General features: G+C 41.6%; 1 long non-coding RNA gene across 1 annotated transcript; it reads right to left on the reverse strand.

The window, feature by feature from the left end:
- Positions 1-217: 217 nt before the first annotated feature.
- Positions 218-17,303, reverse strand: LOC116856391. Its single transcript, XR_004380572.1, has 3 exons — positions 17,236-17,303; positions 2,348-2,414; positions 218-890 (listed from the first exon to the last, which is right to left on the reverse strand). It is a non-coding gene; the product is annotated as an uncharacterized LOC116856391 (long non-coding RNA).
- Positions 17,304-19,409: the final 2,106 nt, after the last annotated feature.

The following is a 19,409-nucleotide window of genomic DNA, read 5'->3' on the forward strand; positions in this document are numbered from 1 at the left end:
TAGCAAGAGAATGGACTTGGCATTTCTGCCTTGGAGGGAACCATACTCATTCCAGGGATGTGGGAGGGGGCCTTTCCTTAAACCCAAATCTGCTCTTTGCTTTTATTTCTCCTTTAGAACAGAAGTCCATGCTTCTGTTCCTTCAGAAGCATGGACTTCTTTGTCCATTCTTTCTGTTGGAGCACATAAATCCGAGTGGCAGCTCTAATATTGAGAAATACAAAACAAGGGAAAGAGTTCAACAGTTTTCTCAGTGCTAATGACAGCCAAGGGCTGAGCCCTGTGTGTTATAAATGACAGGGCTGTCCAGGGGGTGGGAAGAAAATCCTGTGTAGGCAGTTTTTATCCCTTTTTATATTTTTTGGTTTTAAGGAGTAGAATCTTTTGGTAGCAGAAGCAGTTGCAATCAGCCTCACCTGTTTTTTTGGATCTCACAGCTCCTTGGGGACAAAGGGAAGGGAAGATGACCTGGAGAAGCAGAGGGGCAGTGATGCCAAGTCCTCAGCAGCCTTGCTTTCCAAAAGATGTACTGTGCAGAGGTGCCTTACTTTTTATAACCACTTTGGTGTCTCTCGCCCCATGAAATGACTCCTGAAAAGTCTCTTTTTCTGTGGCCATAAATGCCTCTACTATGATCCTCAGGAAAACACTCGTAAAACACACTCATGTGAGGAATTCAACCTTATTTGTCTCCTGGGTCCCTGGTATACTACAGACACAGGCACAGACCTATATTTATTACCAAGACATTTGGGTGTAGTGGCCTCCCAAGATTCTCGGTGCTCACTGCAATTATAAAACACTTGCTAAGGTAGAGGAATGAAGATGTTTTTATTCCTTGAAGCTGTTGTTTCTGTCTTGCTGACTCTGCTTGGTAAGTGGGTAGATTCCTAAATCAAAAATGAAAGTTAATTCTAAAATATTGCTGGTGAACATTTTCATAAAGGAGCATGACTATTGCTAAGGACCTGTCATGGAGCAGCATTATGTCTTTTTGTTCCGCTAAATTCTCATGATGCCCCATAAGGTAGTAGTTATTCCTTTTTTACATATTAGAAAAATAGATATCAGAGATCAGGAGGTCACAGAGCTCCAGAATAATGGAGCTGACCCTTGAAACCAGGTCTGCAATATCTCCGACAGTATAATAGGAAGTATGGGAGAGGTGGGGCAGTTTTAGGTCATTGCCTTGGAGGTAACACCTGCATAAAGATGTGAAGGACAGGAGCTCATGGTCTGTGTGGGAAGGTGCTACCAAAGGACATGGGATCAGGGAGGCATGAAAATCTGGGGCCATTAATGCAACTCATCTCCTATACTGAGCCTATAAGCAAGGACTGAGGGAAGAGAAGCAGACTAGGGGAGGAGGCAGGGTCCAGACAACACAGGGCCTTGGGGGGCATGCTAACATGGTCTTGTATCATTTTAAGGCCAAGAAGAAAGCCCTGACAGGTGAATTGGACTAGCTGGTACCAGTGGAAGTGGAGACCAATGGGCAGAGTTGAGATATGTGTCTGTTGAACAGACAGAAGGATGTGCTGATGTTTTAGATGTGGGGACTCAAGGATCATGGCTGGGTCTCTGAGTTTATGGTGAATGATAGTACCCTTCCCAGAGAGAGTGAGAAGAATGGGGAGAACAGGGCCTTCAGGGGCAGGAATCACGAGTACTATCTGGAGAACTGACTTAGCAGTGTCCACATGAGGAAAGCAGAAACTACTAACTTTTCACCCAAAGAGGAATTTGTTGCTGGAAAATGGTTGCATTATAATGAGGTGCTTTTGCTTTTTGTGGGCTCTTTCCTCCATTCATTTTTTTCTTTCTGATTAAAAGATAATAATTAAAATATCTCCAGGACCCCTAAAACTGTTGTGCGCTCAAGGTACTGTGCCTACCATGACCATGGGGTAAGTTGATTGTGCTAATGGTCCTGAAGGGACTGGAGAGCAAAAGGGAATGGGATAGTGCATAGAGATGGGGAAGCTGTTGCCCCCAGCGGGTGGGAACTCACCAGCCACTCACCCACTAACTGTGAGGGAACCACCAGCTTCTGATGCCTCGCAAGGGCCCTCATTACTCTCCTAAATGCTACAGCAACCTCTACTATTGATGGTGTGTAAACCATCCTTACAGAAACTGTTGGGATCATGGCAGCTGCCACTAAGCGGAAGACATCAAGGTGGCCATGGCCAGAGGTGCTGCCAGGAGTGCAAGTGTTTTTCATTGCTTTCCCTTCCTCATTGCATTGGAGGCTTCAGAGTCTGGGAGTTGTCACTTGCAGGCCTCCAGTCCTCGCAGGACAGGAGAACATAAGAGAGCAAACGCACGGTCAGTAATCAACAAATACCTGGCGCGTGCCTGCGAAGTCTGAGATGTCTGCGGAACATTCTACCGGAACTGTCAAGTGAGATCACCTGGAAGGGAGCGTAGAGAAAGAAGAGTCAGCGAACTGAGTCTAAGAATAAGATCACCATTTCCATCAGACCAGGAACGAGACACAGACAAACTGGAAGGGTAGAAAAGGCAGAGGATCAGCTGTGTTAAATCCTGGTAACGGGGGGGGGGGGGGGGGGGGGGGGAGGAGGGCGAATGCATCAAGGTGCCACTGGAATTCACATCACGAGCATCATGGGTAACCTTGACGAAGGTAGTTTCAACGAAATGCTGTGCAAGGACACCAAAAGAACTTTGTGTGTCCTGATTATTTTATGAAAACCCTCATGATGTGTGGATGATTACCCCACATATCCCCTGAGCCCTGGGATAAAATTCCAAACTCAGGTTTCTGACAAGGCCAGTTAGTTCTCTTTCTACTATTTCAAAAATTCATAAAATAATCACCCTCCTTCCTTTGCAAACAATGACATGGCAAAACAGAATGTTCTGATCCTCTCTTGCAGAAATTCTGGCCACGTGCAACTTGGCCCACATGGAGTCTCAAATTAAAAAACATACTTGGATACAAAATTCCACAGCCACTAGGAGTTCTCCTCGAGAGGCACTGTGAGTGTGTGCAGATGGAAACCAGAAGTGGGTATGGTCTTCTCATTACCACCTCCCCCAACACTTATTTTATCATCCTTCCTTTAAAGACCAGGGAAGATTTTGTGTTCTGATCCCTTTATTTTCAGGCAACTGCAGGGAACTTTAGATCACATCTGTCAGCTAAAAATTCCAAGAAAGCTGCCTGTATGCTAGTCAGGCTTCAGAAGATGAAAGGTCAAGTAATAACTGGTGAGGGAGAGGAGCTGCAAAAGAAGAAAATGAAAATCTGCTGAAAAACGGGGAGTTACTGTAGAAGGCTACGGAGCTGAGAAGGGCCCAGGAGAACGTTCCCAGCTGATTCCAAAATGTCCGTGAAATCACTGCCGGGAATGAGCAGCACCAGCAGAAATATTAAGAGAGAGAGAGGAAGATTCCAAGGAAGAATGACGTTCTGAGGCTTTCAGTTATCTGGGGGGAAAACCAGGTACATTCCTTCTGCCAGGTCCTAAATGTGTCTGTGGCCTGGGTTTTGCAAACGGTCTCCTAATTCATCTCCCTGCTTGAGGCACAGGGCCTCCCCCTCCCCCGCAGGACTCTGCACAAGAATAAATGTGGGGCCCTTTCGCATGGGAATCATCAGGCCTTGTGGGAGGGAGGAGAAGGAAAGGAAGGGGCTGATCGAGGCTTCACTACATAGACGCGGTAAACTATGTTAGGGTTCTGCCATCAGAGTCCTCGTACTCCTAACCTGGGTCCTCCACCCCTCACTGGCCGGGTGCCTTGGAAGAAGTTGCTGACCTTTCTGCACACCCGTTTTTCTCATCTGAAGACAATGTGATAAAGAGCGGCAACCTCTGGAGGTCGGTGTGATTTTTAGAAAAGCTACTGTGGGTAAAGTATCTGGACTTGTACCTGGTACATGGGGTATGCGCCAGCAAGGGTAAACAAACAGTGAAAGGTAACAATGCTTTGAAGCACAGTCCAAACCACGTGTGTCCAGCCTCTCTGTTGAGAGCCCGCATTGGGAATTTTACCAACGTCCCACTTTGATAGATCGATATATGTATTTCATGTATTTGCACAACGCACACCCACACCCCCCCCACACACATATATAACCACATGCAACATGTGCATGGGCAGTCTATTTAGAAGCTTAATGAAGGTAAGATACTACTAAAGGGAGTTTGTTACAGTTACATGGAAACAGCCAAAGGCCTATGCTCCCTTCCCTGTCTCCCCTGATTATTCTGGTTGGAGAAGGGACGTGTTTTGTCCTCTTCACTGAGGACTTCTCTGCGGGAAGGAGCTGAGGCATGCCTAGCAGGAATTTGGAGCAGAGGCCACGCATGGAGGCTGCACCCCAAGCTGGAACGTGCAGCTTCATCTCCTAGAGAGGCAGAAAAATGCATCGCATCATCCAGTAAGGATGGAGATGACTTGCTTTGGGATCCACAGTTGCTGAATGGCAAAGCCTGCACTAAGACAGTGGTCGTCTGCCTCTGAGGCAAAGTGGCATTCTGATGACGGCCCGAGCTTCCACTGATCTCTTCAGGGTCTCCTTCTCCTCTCACTTCTCCCACCTTCACGACTGGCTTCTTCATTTCATCTCTCATTTTGTGGTTGATCCTTTCTCTTCTAGGTTGTGATAAGATGAAAGTTTTGTGGCTGAGATCAAGATGTCTGCAAGTGCAGTTTCTCCCAAGGGGCCGCCCTCCTCGGCTTATGGATGGTTACCTTCTTGCTGGGTCCCCTTCTATGGCCTTCCCTCTGTGCACCTGCATCCCTCCTGTCCCTCTCTGTGCCCCAGTTTTCTCCTCCTATAAGGACACTGGTCATATTGGGTCAGGATCTATTCTGTTGACCTCTTTTTAAACTTAATCACTTCGTTAAAGATGTTATTTCCAAACACAGTCACATTGTGAGGTACAAGAGGTTGGGGCTTCAACAAATGAGTTTGTTGTCCCATAATACTGACTCATGGGGTTTGTGTGCCTACTGGGCATTGTACCCTTTGCCAAACCTTAGAATCCTACTGGACACCGCAATGCTGACATCAGTTTTGGGGCATTACAAGCTTGACAACAGAGGAACTGCTGAGAATGCATTTTCAAAGAGATAGGACGTGGTCAATGTAGCAAAACGTTGAGACTGTGACCTACCTCAGGCTAGTACTTTGGAGTCCAACAGATGACAAGTAGCACTGTGCTTTCTTTGAATATTTACGATAACCTGAGATGCCCTTAGGACTGCTCTGGCACCCAGGGTAACCAGGAATCCAGTTTGAGAACTCTATCACATTTGGTCTTCCCAATAATTCAGAGTTACATATAACTCGATTGTACTATTTGTGAAAAGAGGAAATGGGTGCTAAGACTAGATCTGTAATTTCACTAAGGAAACACAGATAATAAATAGGAAACCTAGGTCCATCTGCCTCCAAAGCTCAGTTTTCTCTCTATTGCTGGGACAGGTAGAGTTGATCAGCATATGACATCCGGTCCCACCTCCTTTCAACCACCATACTTCCCCTGTGCTGCTGAAAGCTCAATGAAAAACCACTCTTTCCAGATTCCCTTGTGGCAAAGGTTCAAGACGTAAAGTAGGGCTTGCAAATCAAATGTGTTCACAAGAAATTTTAAGAGGGGAGTAAAACAGAGGTCATCACCAGGGCTGAGACGTGGGCACTTTCTCCTCTGGTATCAATCCAGCAACTTGTCTCTAGGCTTGACCATCAAGATCATTAAAGCATTGAGCAGACTCAGAGTCCTTTTGCTCAACTGCCACATTTCTGGAGGTCAAGGTGGTGACAGCAATGGGAGCTTCCTTGGACTGCAGCCACTGAGACATGCTCTTGAACTCAGTTGTTTCAGTAGCTAGCCTCAAATTCCTCACTCTTTGATTGGACAGTAATAGCAGCTCTGGGGTGTGGGGGAAGAGGTGTGATTCTTGTGATGCTCTGGGGCATTCCTAGATATACAGCTACTGTCCACACTTCCAGCCTTTTTAATACTTTAGAAAGCCCTGAATTCCCTGTTAAAAGGTCTTTAAAAATCCTTGAGTGATATATGTTTCCTACACATATGTCTGAGTGATATCATTGTATTGCACTATGTTAATAACTTATAGAGAAAAGCCACTATGTTTGTACTAAAAAAAATAGAAAGCATAAAAGAGCATTCCAGCCATCATGGCCTGTATGCTTAGAAGGCTCAGATGGGAGGAAATTTAGGAACACCTCAAAAAGTTAGGAAATTAAATTCTATGTAAAATCCAGTGGTTATAAAAGAACATTGCTAGGAAATTGATGGGCTACCACTTATGCTTTTAGGATTCATTCAGTTTAAATAGATAGTTTCAAGAATAAACTTTGCCATATTCACACCACGAGCTTTGTGTGTGTGTGTGGTTGGGGGGGGTGATACACAGATGCAAACATCAGACACGCACACTCATATACATACATATACCCAGATGGTGGAGTCTGTCTTTGAAACTTATGTTACCAAGAAATAGAGGCTCCATTTCAACACAAATAAAATAGATTAATAAATCAAATTTGGCTGAGTATCAAGAGAATGCATTCGTCCCAATAATCCCAAAGTCAGAGAACTCCCCGAGGTTCTATATGGACTTGAATTTGGGAAGTTATCCTTCCTATGCAACTGTTCCCAACAAAATGAATTGGGTTGTGTCTTGGTAATTGCTCCCACCAAAGAATGGGGCAGCCTCTCTTTAATATCCGATCTAAATGTCATTCAACCTAAGTTTGCCTTGTAAATCAGAGAAGGGAGGCAGGGACCTGTCTGCTCTGGGTCAATGGTGTCAGTTGGGGCCTTGGCAGGAAAATGGAAAGCACACTCAAAGGGGTAATTGAAGAGAGTTTAATGAAAGGCCTATTTACAGTTAAGGTCAGGGTTAAGGGAACCAATGTGGGCTGGAGTTCCCTTAACTGGAGTAGTAATTAGCTGTAGCTTCTGCTAGCGTACCCTCTCTCCCTGCCCATCCAGAGCTAAAGGCCATCACCCACTCTAGGTCCTGGAAGGACAGGGGAGAAAACAATTACTGGGCTACAGAGAGAGTCATGGGCTACAGCCATAGGAAGAGAAAAGTGACTACTGATAAGCCAGCAGGGCAATGGAACTGGCAAAGATAAATATGAACAAATGTCCCCAAAGCCCATTCTACATGGGAAAAGTTTCAGGTTTTGTAGTAAACAAACAAACAAAACTAACAAAACAGGATTCAAGATGACATACTCATCAAATGTTCTGGGTCATGTTACTTAAAATTCCAAAATTGTCATCGCAGCTTAAAATAGGAATAATAATACCAAGGGTGTCCTAAGGATCAAAAGGAAGAACAGAGCTTAAAGTGATGTAAAAACTATAAAACACAATAAAGCCTACTTATTTTTATCACCATTACCATCCTGATCATCTTCAGAAGACGCTCAGTGATTTCAGAAGAATATCTGAACAAGCCATCTTAGGACAAAGATACGATATTCCTTCATTCCAGAATATTTCATAGTTTGGTCTCTGTGGGCCACCCCTATTTAAATATCAGGGACACAAGGAACTAAGTACAGTGAGGACATTTTCAGAGAATAAATAGAACACTTTACCCTTAAAAGAACTTAAGGAAACATAAGTGACACGGCTTTTTAGTCTTCGCTTTCAGTAGCTTCACGCAGAAACTTGGAAAGATGTGTATTCAGAGGGTCTTTCTGTCTAAGGTGGCAGCAAACCAGCCACCACTCTCCACTCAGGTACCCATGACAGACATTGCAAAACCCAGATATAACATTAGAGTACAGAGCAAACATCAGAACCTTCTTCAGCATAGCATGCCAGGCGGCCACTAGTAAAGAAGTGGTCGGAGGTAGCCCATAGATGCATCACATTCACTATCACTGAACATTCAACTGGTCAGCAGTGTGTTGAAATCAAGTGAACACCCAGGTATTGGTTCATACCTCTCAACTTATAAAGGATTCCAGTAAATAAAAGAAAGTTCAGAAGAGAGCAGTTGATTTAGCAGAAGGACTCAGGAATGTTTTCCTGAAATTGAGAAGACTTAGAGGGGCCAAGAGGAAACTTTTCATTTATCTGCAAGATTTGTATTAAAAAGGGGCAGCTAGGTTCCTGGGGCTCAGAGGAAAGAACTAGAGCCAATGGGGAGAAGCATCTGAGAGGAGTGTCTATCAGCTATTTAGCATTCAGAGCTAACCAATGATGGTGTGACCTTTAAGTTCAGTTGAACTTGGGTGAACCTGTATTAGGTGGTTTTCAAATAAAGTAATTCTTGATTTAGGAGAGTGGGTAGGCTAGAGGACTACTAATATCCATTCCAGGTGTAGATTTCCAGAGGTCTAGGCCATTCCGGGTGTTTGGTGGTGCACACCAGCTCTCAGAGGGCAGCTTAAAGGAGAGCTATACTCACTCGCTTGGGACTCTTCTGATGGGTATAGCATTGGCAAAGCCCCATACAGTCCATTTGCCAGCTTTATTTTATAACGTGTCAGCCAGAACTCTCCTAGCCAATATTTTGTGCCCCCAAAAGGAAATCTCATGATGCAGTAAATTATTGATGATGCTGCCAAAAAGGAATTTCACTCTCGGATCAAATTTGGATTAAACGTAGTAAATCCACAGCATTAGTTTTTAATAACCAAAAAGTTCTGTCGATGTGTGTGAAGAGAATAAAATTCCCCCTTTTAAAGGTTTAAAGGTTTGATGTAACACTTGAAAGCTGAGATGCAATCAATCATTAACAATGTTTAATATTCTCTACCTTCTAGAAATACAATACGGTCAAGGTGCTGAGGTGTGAAAACTGGCCAAAGTTCAAATCTCATATTAGATGAAAATCACTTTTGAAGTATCATTTTCTTGCCCACATTTCAGTTTAGCTATTTCTTCACTATATCACCTTTATTCATCGCTACTTAGTTAAATGAAAAGACCTCGCCTGATCCTTGGGTCTCTAGGCACAAGCAGGGGGAAAGAGGACACGGTGAAACACATACAAGAAAAGAAAGATTAGAGCTCCCACTTTCTGTATAAAATGACCCAACAGAAAAATGGGATTAAGAGGTCTCCATACGGAAGGACTAGTTATCTAGTTATCTATGTAAATATGAGCAAACAAATTTCTGCAATGCTGCCACCTTTTTTGGGACAAGCTTGAGGCCCTGGATTCTGTCTTATTTATCTGTTTTCTTAACTCAGCCCAGGGCTCAGAACATAATGGGGATCAATAGATAACACAGTGAATTGCATAAAATACAAACTCCCAAATCCTCCCTTCTCTGTGCTCCCAGAGTATTCAACGTATGGGATGTGTCTTGTTCATTTTTCTTCTTTCTTATGTGTGTGTCTCCTGTGACCACCTGTGAGGTTCTTGACAGCCCAAAGCATGACACCTTATGTCATTGTTTCCCAGTGTCTCATTCAGTGCCTGCTGGGCACTCCTTTAATATTTGTTTCCTCGGTGAGATCACACATATATACTCAAATAGGCTTTACCAAAGAACAGAAGTGTATGACAAAGAATAATGGATTTCAAAGAGGCCGGGGTCCTACATTGGCCATTTATGAACTCCAGAAACATGGATAACTATTTATCTTCATTTATAAAAGAGGGAGAATAGTCATTTAAATATATGATGCTGGGCGCCTGGGTCGCTCAGTGGGTTAAAGCCTCTGCCTTCGGCTCAGGTCATGATCCCAGGGTCCTGGGATGGATCCCCGCATCGGTGTGGGGGAGGGGGAGGGGTCTCTGCTCAGCAGGGAACCTGCTTCCTCCTCTCTCTCTGCCTGGCTCTCTGCCCACTTGTCATCTCTGTCTGTCAAATAAATAAATAAAATCTTTTTAAAAATATATGATGCTTGTCATTTACAAAGTACTTTCATACATACGTTAATTCTATTTAGTGTTTATCTTGCCAGGTATACCCAAATGTATAACAGCAACAATTAAGAGTGCCACACACTCTTACATTGAAAATATCACTTAATCTTTTCTGCCCCATCCTGATGGCCATATACTTGCTAGCACACCTTTCCTGCAGATGTGGGAACTGTTGTGGCCCATCGTCCTTTCAGAGCAGACCTAATGCCAGACTTGACCTTCTCCTCTCACCCGCCTCACACTTTGTAGATCTTTTCTCTCATTAGTTGTCAGTTTTATCTATCCTATCTGCCTGAACCTCCCACCTCCATTTCCTTGCCATGACCCATTGGCTCATTGATGGAATTTCAGACCTCTCAAATGGGTTATGATCTAGCTTTCCCCTAAGTTACTCCTTTCATGATCTGTTGATAGACTCCACTTGTAGAAATTATAAGCAAGAGGTGCCTCTCCAAACTTCTGGGACATTGAGATTTCCTTAGAAGCATGGTGAGGTGGGCATCATTGCCCCGTTCTTCCAATGAGGAAACCAAGGCTTGGGACAGTAAAGCACCTTGTTCAAAGACACAGAGCTAGTGAGTGGCAGATCCAGAATTGGAACCCAGGTGCTCTGAGATCAAATCCTGTGCCATTTCCCAAGTACATGTTTCTTGCTCATATAGTGAACTGTGTTACTGTGTTCTATGCATTTAGTACTTCAGTAGTAAAAACAATGCATCATCCTGGTAACTTAGTGGTGGTAAAAGTTCTTTTCTGTACTACATTCTCATTTCTAAATGTGCCAGAATGAAGTGAACTCTTATTTCTCAGGAAGAGCACAGGAGAATTCATCTCCCTACACTATGGAGGCAGCGTGATATGTATAGAGAGAAAAGGCTTAAGAAGCAGACCAGACAAATCACAGTATACTAGCTTGATGACCTTGAGCAAGTTATTAACTCCCTGGGGGCATTTTCTTATGTAGAAAATGAGAATAATATGCGTCCAATTATATGTCGTAGTTCTCTGGGTGGTAAGGAATGAAAACCATATTTTTAAACACCTTGGCAAATCAACAAATCTAACTCACGATCTTTTCTGTTTCCTAAATGACTATCTCCTTCTACCGCCAATAAAGAATACTTTTAAAGAAAGAACTGACTCTGCCATAAAGTCCTAAATCTTTCAATTACAGAGTTCCAAAGAAGACAGAATTCTGCTTTGTTTGGGGGTTGACACCTTCATTAAGATGACATTTTTTGGGAAGAGTTGAGATGAAATCAAGGACCAGTCTAATTCCTTTTTGTGGATTCATTATTCAAGGAAGAGTAGAATCCACTAGCTGCCAAAGCCCTGAGTAGAAGCATAATTTCAAAAGCTAAACCGTCTTACCACATAAGAGCAATACAATTGTAACCTCAGAGTTATTCAACCTCAGATGGAGAGAAATGACATAGAAATATGAGTTACATAAGTGAGGAACCCAAGCCAGCTTGCAATATTTTCCAAGAATTTCTTTATAAAAGCCATGGAAAATATATTGAACAGCTATTTTGGCCTTAACAGTGTGTGTGGCAGAGTACCTCACAAAATCTTCTGACGAGTTTTTGCTGCTATGTTATTGTAAGATCTGTGTTTTATAAATTTTTCATAGTCAATTGATTCAGAAAGACCCTCCGACATGATCCTAGGCAATACCCCACTCAGCTCAAGCACCTCATCCTCAGTCCCTATGGGCTGCTTGAGGAAGACAAGGAGGGGGGAAAGAATGGTGGTGGACAGTTCTGGAACATTCTACCTCACAGGGTCCTAGTAATATTGAATGAGTTTACACTAGAACTCTTTATTCACCCAAATGTTAACTTCTCCAGGAAAACCAGCATTGAATTCAGTTACAGTATCACCTGTCGAGGTTGTGTTTCTTTGTAAGTTCTTTCTCCTCTGCCTATCTGTGAGTCTGTGTCTTTGGACTGGACACCACCCTGCCCCTTTTCTCCCCTCATTCTTCTTTACAAGCCATTCATAGTCACTGTTTCAGCCTTCAACTCTCCTTAGATAATTTTTAAATCTGCAGCTCAGGGGTGCCTGGGTGGCTCAGTCTATTAAGCATCTGACTCTTCATTTCGGCTCAGGTCATGATCTCAGGGTTGTGAGATCAAGCCCCACAATAGGCTGACACTGGGCATGGAACCTGCTTAAAATTCTCTATCTTGGGACACCTGGGTGGCTCAGTCAGTTACATGTCTGCCTTTGGCTCAAGTCATGATCCTGGGGTCCTGGGATTGAGTTCCAATTCGAGGTCCCTGCTCAGCCAGGAGCCTGCTTCTCCCTCTGCCTGCTGCTCTCCCTGCTGGATTTAAGATTTAAATAATCTTAAAAAAAAAAAAAAAGATTCTCTCCCTTTCCTCTGCCCCATCTCCTCTCTCAAATAAATAAATAGATAGATAGATAGATAATGAATAAGTAAAGTAAATCTGCAGTTCAGAACTCTCGAGTGCCCAATGTCATAGATCGGATTTCTGAACATGTCCTCCTGACACTGAACAGAAAACTTCAAAAACTGAATCCAAAACTGAACTCCTCAATTTACCACCAACTCTTTTCTCCCCTTGACAATTAGTCAAATAAAAATATAATAAACCACTAATGTTTACTTACAGTATTTTTTAAACACACCTCAGTTAGGGTCAAAAGTAGAGATTTAAAATGTAATTTAAGTTAATAAGAATTCTCAAAAAGTATCTGTACTACACTCAAAATCAGAACAATTTACAGCATGATTGTTTTCCTTTTTTTAAACATAAACTTTGGGAAGTATAACTTCTGTGCAAGTGGCCTCCTTTCCCAGAATGTAATGGAATAACAAGGCACCTAGTTATTCTCCTCTCTTTGATGACCTGAGATCTAGGAGAGAATAAGTGTGAAAAATTGGTATTCACGCACTGGATGGTAGAGCGCACAGGACAGAGAGAAGGGAAACAAACCTGTGAATGTGCAGCTTACCACCTAGAGTTGAAGTGCAAGTGGGGAAAGCTCAAATAGGTCAGAAAATGGCACACAAGGTAGCTATAATTTGAGGGACACAGCACCAGGGTGAAGAAAGGTACACCCAGAGACAGCTTCAGAGAGCTGCAGAGAGGTCCTTTGAATTCTTGGCTGAGTACCATTGTACGCATGCACAAAAGGAAATTACCCAGAGTCAGGAAAGAATCATACAGAGGACCGACATAGTGTATGGGCCAACCAAACAGAAATGGAAAGGCATTATAATAATTGGGGTACCAGATCAAGTTCTCAGAAGGGTGGGGTGCCTGGGTGGCTCAGTGGGTTAAAGCCTCTGCCTTCAGCTCATGTCATGATCCCAGGGTCCTGGGATTGAGCCCCATGTTGGGCTCTCTGCTCAGCAGGGAGCTTGCTTCCTCCTCTCTCTCTGCCTGCTTCTCTGCCTACTTGTGATCTCTGTCAAATAAATAAGTAAAATAAAAAAAAAAAGTTCTCAGAAGGGTATCACCACAGCAGTGGGGCTGAACTAGCCCTACACATAAAGCTACTCTGGACATGTTTTAACAAAGCTTAAAAGCAAACACTGAAAGGATTCAGTTGTTCCAAATAACTGCATGCAAGAAAAAATCCAACACTACAGCAAGAAATGTAACAAAACTCAGCACCTAACAACGTAAAATCACAGTCTGGCATCCAATATCATATTAACAGAATAGTAGAAACCATAATCAGGGGGCAATTAATCAATAGAGACAGACCCTTACATGACAGAGATCATGAAACCAGCAGACAATAATATTAAACATGTTCCATATTGTCAAGAAGACAGCAAACCCATAAACAGGATGATAAGAAAAAATACAAGATATAAGAATAAGACTCAAATGGAATTTCTAGAAATAAAATCATATACCTAATTTTTAAAAAATAGATTATATCCTAAAGAAGAATTAATGTGAAGATATAACAATTACAATTGCCTAAAATTTGGGACACCTGGGTGGTTCCGTCCATTGAGCAGCAGACTTTTAATTTAGGCTCAGGTCACAATTTCAGGGTCCTGGGATCAAGCCCCACATTGGGTTCTGCACTCAGTGGGGAGTCTGCTTGAGATTCTCTTTCTCCCTCTTCCTTCACCCTCTTCCTCTGCTCACAAACTCTCTCTTTCTTAACTAAATAAAGCTTTTTTTAAAAATGCCCAAAATGAAGAGGAAAAATAAATGACCAGAGCATCAAGAGAGAACAAAGAAAATAACCTTTAAAATGAAAGATATTGCCGGAATGTTTCAAACTAACAAAGCAGTGTGAAATTCATTTCCAGCAGATCTGCACTGTAAGATATGTTAAAAAGATATTCTTGAGGCAGAAGGAAAATGTTACTAGATAGAGATTCAGACCTAAATTTTAAAAAATGAGCCCCAGAAATCATAAATATATAAGACCGTTTTTTCCTGTTTGTTAATGTCTTATAAACAATTAACTTTATAAAATTTTTAAAAAAGCATTAAATAGTGTTATTTAGAGCATAGGTAAAGTAAAATGTATGACCATTCTAGCCCAAAGTAGAGGAAGGGGAAATTGAAGTATGCTGCTCTAAGTTTCTTACAGAGCACATAAAATGGCATAATAATAATCTGAAGGTGAACTGTAGTAAGTTAGACAAGAATGCATCAAGAAGAAATATCAGCGCCCCCCCCAAAAATGCATGCATATAACAACAGAGCTTTGAAATATATGAAGCAAAAACAGAATTGAAAGTAGGAACATAAGAATCCACAAGTGCAGTTGAGAGTTTCAAAACTCTGCTCTCAGCGTGATAGAACACATAGATAGAAAATCACCAGGGAATAAGAATTTAAAAAAAGAAAGAAAGTCACCAAGCCTATGAAAGACTTGAACAACACTCTCAACCCACTTGACCTCAGTGAAATTTATTGGACACTCCACCCCAACAGCAGAACGCAAGTTCTGCAACAAGATTGATCATATCCTGGGCTACATATCAAGTCTTAATAAATTTAATCAAACATATGTTATCTGACCACAGGAATTTAAACTAGAGACAAATGTCAAGAAGATATTGAAGAATCTCCAAATATGTAGAAATTAAATAACCCACTTCTAAATAATCCATGAATGAATGAAGAGATTCAAAGTCAAATTAGAAACTATGTTGAACTGAATGAAAATAAAGACACAACACATCAAAATTTGAATACAGATAAAGCAGTTCTTAGAGGAAATTTATAGCACTAAATACACTATAAAATAGGGGTCTCAAAATGATGTAAGGTTCTATTTAAGAAGCTAGAAGAACAAATTAAATTACATGCCATTAAATGCACTCATTTTAAATGTACAGCTCAGTAATTTATAATAAAGGTATATAATCCATGTATAGACCACCATAATCACCCCCAAAGTATCCTTGAAGTTAGATTATCACTACTACCAGCATCACTAATACCATCTGCTCTCAGTCATTATAGATGACATTTCCCTATTGTGGAATTTCATAAAGTGCATTAATATGGTATGTACCTCTTGTATTTCTGGTTTCTTTTTTTTTTTTTAGCAAGTTTTTGAGATTCAACCTTGCTGTTGTGTTCCAGTGATTTGTTCCCTTTTACTGCTGAGTGATTTCCCATTATGGGACTATATCACATGTGTTTATCTATTCGCCTATTGATGTGTATTTTGATTGTTAGACTGCAGATTTTGATTACTACAGCTAAAACTGCTAAGAACATTTGGGAACAAATGAGTCTGGGACTTCATCTGAAACTATACATTTGCTTGGCTTCCCCTCCTTCCTTATCCTGGTTCTTCTGTTCCTTTACTGGTATCTTCAGGGATACTTTATTAATTAATCATTTGTGCCAGCATCCTTGGCACAGAAGCTACTTTTTTTTTTAATTTCTTTTCAGCGTAACAGTATTCATTGTTTTTGCACCACACCCAGTGCAGAATCTACTTCTGAAAGAACCTAAGCTAAGACATCACCTGAGGCAAATGTATTTCCGTATGATGCTTGTCTTAAGAACCTCCCTGCCACTCCTCATCGCCTCCAGACTGATAAGAGATCAAGTCGCTTGCACAGTCCAAGCAGGGAATTACAGTCTTTGCTCCAGGAAATAGCTTCTTGCTACTAACATTCACAGGAACCAGGGAGCATGCATAGAGGAGGACCTTGAGGTTTGGGATCTGAGAAAGTAGACTATAAAACCGGATAGGTGAGAATTTATTGACTCAAGACTCAACATTCTTGCAAGAATATATGGAGTTGCTCCCAGTTCACTGGCTTGAACCTGACAAAGGACAATAATGAGATGGAGATGCAAGAATTGCTTTAGCATACCATAAGGAAAATGATCAGGCAGTAAGGGAGTTGAGAATATTAAAATGGATTTATTAGGTGAGAACAGAATTTCTACTATCTGTGTTCCCAAGGAGGGCCCCAAGGACATTCCCCTTACTAAGACAATCTACACTATACAAAAGCTATTGGCATTTTTTTAGAAGCTCAGTGGCGACTACCTACTATAGGCCAGAGTAGACAGGGGAGGTGCTTCTGGAATGGTAGAGGCCAGGAAACTGTATTTAACCATCAGAGATGAAGTGACCATAATTACCAAAATGGACAGCAAGCCTAGAGTTGCCAGTAGGATGCTCTGGCTTACAAAGATCCGGAGCAATAGATAATACATCTTGAAATTCCTAAGGGTGAAATAGGCAAACAACAGACCAGGATGATGCTCAAATTGTATAATTAAAAAAAAAAAAAAAAAAAGAGGCTGGAAAGCGAAAATCTGATTTCATTTGCTGCTGTGGGAAATTATGGTCCCCGACCTCATTTCCAGATCTAAGATAGTTCACAGAACCAGCCCCTATTGACAGAAGAGATCCTCTACAAATCACAAATATATATATATAGACCACCATATATATATATATATGACAAATAGTCTGGTGATTTGTTCATAAACATGTGCCATTTTTTCTGGATAGAGGGTATTGAGAAAGGAGAATACCTAGAACATTCAAGGGATATTGGGTCAGAGGTCAGAGGTGACACACCTGGATAGCAGGTAGCCTCGATTTTCCCAAAAAGCAGGGCTTGAGACAGGGATTGCTTATATGTAGTTTACTGGCAGAAGAAATATCAAAAAATCAGAGTAGGGTCAATGGGAATAATGGAGCAGAAAAGGAGGGGAAAAAAACAATCCAATGGTATGTTAACAAGTTGGTCCCTAATGGGGGCAACTATGGCTTGATCTTGCTAGAGATCCTCTGAAGAATAATTTAGGATGAATCTCCAAACTGTCCACTGAAGAATGAAAGAGGAATATTTACCTGCCAGTTCTCCTCCCCCATTTGTCAAGGGTCACCTTACTGCTTTAGTCCCCCAACACTTCCTTGTTTGTTCTTTGCATCAGAATGGCTGGTGCCCTTTTATCTGCAAGTATCCCAAAAGGCAGGTCTGAGAATCCCCTGGGCAGAAAGCAAGAGATACTCAGTGCTGCTTTAGCAGTAGGGACTAAACCTTGTTTCATTAACTCTCTTTCAAAGCCTCAGAGATTGTGGCTGGCTACCTTTCTGAAGGAGACTCCATAAAAGAATGGATTTGCATTTCCTCTGTCTTGGGGATGAAATGAAGGCATTACTGGCCTCCATATTGCAGAATATGGGAGGCAGATATAAGGCAGGCAGTAGTGGATCTTATTTACAAGGGGGGGACCATATCAGACATCTCTGATATACTACTTCAAATCCCCTTGACCTTGTTTATCTCTTATTCCAGTAAGCACTGTTCTGGGTAATCTCAGACTGACTTATTGCCAGTGCAATCTGACAGAGCCTCATGTCAAATCTGCACCACACACCCCTCCTTCTCTGAAGTTTCCCTCTTGATCCTGAGGCATGAAATGTGCTGGGGCTAAGCACAGAATCCACATAGGCAAAACCCAGAAGTGAGGCAAAGTTAACACTTCTCAGGGTGAAACTTGAGCAAACTGCAGAGAGAGAGGTGGATAAATTCTTCTCCTTCTCTCTCCATATTGTGGGTAATATGGAAATGCATCACATATGATCCTCAATCAGTCCTGTGGGATCAAACAATTAATAACCCCTAGCTGTGACCCACCCAATAACACATCTTTTGGTTATCTCTCTCTGCTTTTCTTCCCAGTGTGAAAGAGCTGTTCCTACCAAATCACTCATATATAAGCCACCATATCTTAAGCTCTGAATGTTAGGGAATCCAGGTTAATCAAGGGGGTGACAAAATCATCATTATTTCAAGACAATGATTATCTATCCAGAAAACCAAAGAGACACAACAATGAAAAAACTCTAGTAACAGGACTCAGTACTTTGGCTCACAATAAAAATACACAAAAATGAACAGCTGTTCTATCTGTGCATAATAACTTTAAAAAATTGAAGAGGAAATTTACTAAACCAAATGAGGACACAATGACTACATTCTGATCCATAAAAGATATGAATTATTGAAAAGACATGCAATGTTCTAAGATGGAAAGACTTAAAAGATATAAATATGTCAATTCTCCACAAACTATTCTGTACATTTAATGAAATTCCAATGAAAATTCTCATTCTTTAGCCTAACAACTTAAAAAATAGCCAAAAGATAGCTGAGAGAATAAAATCATGAAAATAGCCAGAGATATTTTTAAGAAGAATAGTAAGAGATGCCTAACTCTAATTGATATGCAAGTTTGCTATAATGCTATGATTTTAAAATTGTGCATAACAACTTTAGATAGTCCAGGAAACTGGCTCCAGTTGAGACAGATGTAATATATGTTAAAAGTGGCATAACGTATCAGTGAGGATATGTTAGGATATTAGTGGATAGTTTGTAATAATAATAGCACAATTGGTTAGTCACTTGGGAAAAAAATTACATCTTCCCCTCCTTCATAGAGAAATAAGTTCCAGATGGAAGAACAAAATCTTAGTTTGGTGTGTGTTCCTCCATAAATTTTTGACATTTGCTTATTTATTTGTCTATTTTACATTAAGGATTCCTTGTCTATAATGTTCTGCAGTGTGCTTTCTTCATTTTTTATTAGTTACCTCTAGTGTTTGGAGAAGGGGATGGGTTTGAGAGTGAAGATAAAAGGAAAGTTGATATAAGTTAATTGGTTCATTTAAGAAACAGCGGAGGACTTGCCTCATGCCAGGCACTGTCCCTGGTGCTGAGGATACAGCCGCGAACATCCACCTTAACTCTGCCCTCATGGAGCATACCTTCTAGTGGTGACGAGCAAGGCCATAAACAAAATACATGAGTAAAATATAGGTCACATGGTAGAAAATGCTGCAGAGGAAAATAAAGCAGAAGAAGGGACAAAGAAGGAAGACTTTGCTGAGCATGTGACCTTTGAGAAAAGATGTGACAGAGGCAAGGGAAAGTGCCATGTGGATATGGGGAATATTCCCAGGCAGTGGAACAGTGAGCACAAGTCCTGAGGAGGGAGTGGGCCTGGCTTGTTCAGTGC

The sequence above is a fragment of the Lontra canadensis genome, unplaced genomic scaffold (genome assembly GCF_010015895.1).
Source record: "Lontra canadensis isolate GAN:19392208 unplaced genomic scaffold, GSC_riverotter_1.0 scaffold109, whole genome shotgun sequence".
Taxonomy (NCBI): Eukaryota; Metazoa; Chordata; class Mammalia; order Carnivora; family Mustelidae; genus Lontra; species Lontra canadensis.